This window comes from Euprymna scolopes, chromosome 26, assembly GCF_053919585.1.
Source record: "Euprymna scolopes isolate OS-2025 chromosome 26, ASM5391958v1, whole genome shotgun sequence".
Classification (NCBI taxonomy): domain Eukaryota; kingdom Metazoa; phylum Mollusca; class Cephalopoda; order Sepiida; family Sepiolidae; genus Euprymna; species Euprymna scolopes.
This window is the reverse complement of record NC_136507.1, coordinates 86,802,545-86,807,544: the sequence shown is the minus strand read 5'-3', so window position 1 is coordinate 86,807,544 and position 5,000 is coordinate 86,802,545.

Below are 5,000 nucleotides of genomic sequence, written 5' to 3'. Positions count from 1 at the left end.
TCGAAGAAAATATATTTATCAAATAACCTGGAATAAAGAAACGTCAGTAAACTAATTCCAAATTCCGGCAAAGTCACGGTCTTGGTAAATAAAATCAAAGGTGAAGTATCCGTCATTGGAACAAAGGGGAAGCACATCAAAAATATGAAAAATTCCAGATTTCGGATTCAAAATTATAGAAGGGAAGGCCTTAAGAAAATTGAAATTGAAATTCAAGGAAAAAGGGGAAAACACAATCGAAAAAGGAAGTTGAATTACATGTAGGAAAACTATGTATAAAGATATATCACAAGAAACTTGTAAACGACGGATAGAAAAAGCTTTCAAAATTAAATGTTGACTAAATCAATATAATTTTTTAAAAGAATCAATGTTTCCTTGCGTGTTTAGAAATACACGTGAAATATTTTATATCGAAAATATTGTTCGATTAGCATTTGGAATAATACTTCCTAGTAATTATTTTAACTTTTTTCATTTCGACTAGGAATTTAATTTAAGATTGAATCAAGCTTTACTTTGCTTTTGGGGTGAGGTTGTCTACAAATAACATTTAAAATAATGTTAAATAATTTAAATATTTATATCGAAAATATTTATTTATTTATTTGGGGACTGTAATCCTCATCTTTATAATTGTAGCTATTTTACTACGTTCCGGACAACTATTCAGCTGGCTTTCCTCAGGTGGTTGAAGGGAATGCTAGAAGAACAGTTTACGGAATGTGCTGAAACATTAACAATGAAGATGAGGATAACAGTTTCTAAATAAATAAATATACAAATTACTAATCTCCAAGTATTCCAATAAAAAAATAATAATATGTCATCGAAAATATTGTTTTACTAATAAGCAAGTAGGGTAGATGCATGAAAAAATGTATTTTTTAAAATTCTGATTAGAAAAAATTACTGGTAAATTGAGTCAAGCTTTATTTTTTTCGAAAGGTGAGTTTTACACAGAAAAATGTCGAAAATAGTTTGAATGATTAATCTTTTGTATTTTGTATTTGATTTTCATGTAGAAAAAATCTATTAAAAGAAACAGAAACAGCGCAGTATTTAGTTTTACCATTGTATTAAGTTTTACCATTGTATTAAGTCTTACCAATGTATTAAGTTTTACCAATGTATTAAGTTTTACCATTGTATTAAATTTTACTATTGTATTAAGTTTTACCATTGTATTAAATTTTACCATTGTATTAAGTTTTACCATTGTATTAAATTTTACCATTGTATTAAATTTTACCATTGTATTAAATTTTACCATTGTATTAAGTTTTACCATTGTATTAAATTTTACCATTGTATTAAGTTTTACCATTGTATTAAGTTTTACCGTTGTATTAAATTTTACCATTGTATTTAGTTTTATCATTGAAATAATGAAGTAATGTTCATGGTTGGTTGGTTGTTTTTGTTTTACGGCATATCAACCCATTTCGAGTTATTTAATTCCGAATCCAAAGATTTTGAAGAAAAAGTTTTAATAGAATATATTTGTGGTTTTCAAGTCGGTTTCTATTTAACCCATAGTTGGAACCCTAACAGCTATTACCACTCCGGGTCAGAGTGGACCTGGGAGCAATGGTAATTAAAGGGTGGCTCCACACTCCGCAAAGCCCACAAGCTGGGTCCTCACCACTGGATATAGTTTAAGGTCATATCCAGGACCCCCATTGAGGGACTTTTACCCTCTACAGGGGATCAGTTGGTGTATTCTAATGCCCCACCGACGGGGCCGTAATTTTTTTGCAACCATAAAGGCTCTGACCTCACTAATATATAAGGAGTATTGTCAGTAATGTGCAATGACGTCTAGAATAGCTCTAAGTTTGTCTCCAGACAAAATTGCCAAACAAGTTCACTAATGAAATCCTGATAGAAAACGAAGAGGACAACCAAAAGGGAACTGGAAGCAGCCATTTGATAGAGATTGAATTGCATCGAGAAATATTAGAGTAAATAGCAATATTAGAGTAAATAGCTGTAAATGTATTCTTAGATAAAAAAATCTATGAAATAGCTTCACTGCTACAGGCTTCACGTAAGTTACAGAGTTGATAGTTTAATTCAGTCGTGACAGACTATGGATACCCACTGTAAGGATGCCTGTGCGTGGAATGATTTTATGGCAAGAGTTACACAATCTCCAATCACAGATCGCTTGAGTCAGCGTTGTTAAATACCAGTGGTAAGGTTAGGCTCACTACGACTGGAAATAAAGCTTGTATGAGAGTAGAGAACGCACATCGCCTAGAATTTCCAAATAATAACCAATCTGCTACTAGCCAGGTTCAATGTTGCTTAACTTCTTTAATCTGACGAGAATCGGTGTGGCAACATGATTATGCCGTATAAGGTAGTGATATATCTAAATAATTAAACCAATGCATTTTTCCACAAAAGTCAAGAATTTACATACGTGTCGGAATTGGTGTATTGATAACCATTTCTATCATGGTTATATATTTTTATATGGTTAATAAAAATGACTATCTAAATAATTTAAAACTATTTTATATAGCTAGCTCCATTTTAAGGGTATAGGGTTTAAGCGTAATAAAAAAGGTTTTAGTAATATTGAAGAAATGTGTGTTTTTCTCGTCATATGTGTAACTTCATCATGTCAGAAATTTGGAAATATGATTCATTTTCTGTTTATCTAGGTTCCTCCATATTTTGGGGCATTGCTTTGTATATTTTTGCATGCGTAATACATGTTTTTTTGTTTGATAATTTATCACCCTTCCTCAACTCATTGTTCCATGAATTCTATTGTTCACAATTAAATCGATATTCCGTTTAAGAAATGCATTCTTCTATGCTCTTTAAATGTCTATTATTTTCGTCTTCCATACTGTTATTAATTCCTCAATTTGTTTGTTCTTTTTGCAGTTTATTGTTGTATTTATTTTCTTTCCTAAACCCTGTCCATTCATGCATGTATAAAGCTCATTTCTCTGGTTTTCTTTTTATTTTCTGTCTTATTCTATTTTGCTCGAATATTACCCGAAAATTAAATATATTTTTTTTATAAAAATAAACAACACTCTAAACCAGTTTAGTTTCCTACTCAGAAACATTCTTTCATTTTTTTGTGTCTTCGCTGTATTTTCAACATATTATTCATTTTATTTATAGCTTTGGATTCTCTTTAGATTTTCTCATATTTTACTTTTGCCGATTAATTTTATTAATATTTATTTAATTTGGATTTCTTTTGGCAGTATATTTCCATTGCTTTCTACGTTGGTTATTAAATAAAATACTTAGTACTAAAAAAGCGGTTCCGGGCGTGAAACCTTAAACATTCTAAAATGCATTAGAAAATCTAGGGGAAATTTATGTTTTAATGCTGGAAATAAAATCTGCGACAAAATATTGCAACGCTTTAACAATTAAGGAAAGGTTATCTAAGCATCTGACAAAATAATGAAATTCGCTAAATATATAAAATTGAAGGCGTCCATCGATTTGACTTTGGCACGAAAGCCAATATAGTATACGCCGTTGATGCGGTGCTTTGTCCGCTGTTGGTAAGATATGTTTCTGATTCTGGGCACTTCTTGGAGGGTTACTTTCATGGCGTTACTTACTCTCCTTCAGAAGGGGTTAGTGTATTGCTAATCGCCTGAGGTGCTCCTATCTGGGAATGGGAAGGATATGTTCTGGCATTCTTCGAACCAGAGTACTATTCCTCTAGGGAGCTATATTTTCGAATCACATTTACCGACACTTGTATCACATCAAATCATCGCGGGAGTGGGAAAAACATCCTACATTATATGAGATATTAAAGGAAGCGACTTAAGATGCGCAGATTTATCAGTTAGGAGAAAAATACCTCCTTTATTCTTGATGTTACCAATTTCACATTTCGGACAAATATAAATAAAATATATCACTACAAGGTATAAATCCAAACTGCATAAAAATGAAACTAATATAACAAACAACACGAATGCACCTAAAATTATCAGGTTGACAAAAAGGTGCTTGCGGTTTTTAACTTTAAAATTCAGATGAACATATCCGTGCTCAAACAGAACTTTATTAGTCAAAATAGACATAATCAGAATCAAATAAATTTTATAAATTGATAAATATATAATAAACATATCACGAATGGTAAGTGTAGTTATATATGTATAAATAGTGTAATTTGCTGTCTGATGAATAGTTATTTTGGAATATTTTTAAATGATATGATTTTTTAAAAATTATAAAAATGCTTGTGAAAGAACTGTAACGCATGACAAAATATACAATATAATGTCATCACCTGAACAAAATAGCCATCACTTAAATCCTTCTTAACCATGCCGACCTAATGTCGTCTGATAAACATACTTCCCCCGGGAAATAAACAGTATCAAGCAAGAATTTATCAATAACTGATTTCTAAACTATATTGCCGATCAGCAAATGAAATCAATGATTCAGAACATAAAAATATACAACCACAACGAGTAATACTCCAGCACGAAAGCTCTTATGCTATTAAACTATTCTACTGAAAAAAAAAACTCAAGCGGGCTTTAAAGTAGAAGAAAACGCCAAAAAATATTATCCATAGATATTTTTCTTCTTCAGGCAACAATGATTAGACATCATATCCTAAAAAATATAAAACCCAAAATCTAGTTGTAAAAAACAATGCTCCTTCTATCCTCAAACCAGCAGAATGAACGAACGTCAGCTATGTTAAAATGCCTCTTGGGACAAGTCAGTTCCTGTAAGAACAACAACACCAATATCTCCGTATATTACATCGGTTATATAACGGCTACACTCTCATGTCGCTTTCCAATGTATAATACAGAAAATAATGCAACATTACAAAAAAGCATAACGGCACTTTTCCGAAATTAAAAAAAAATTATTGTCAGCAACACAAAAATATTACGCCAAGGTACCAACGTAAATAAGTTTAAAATATGAAATATATATATATATATATATATATATATATATATATATATATATATATATTA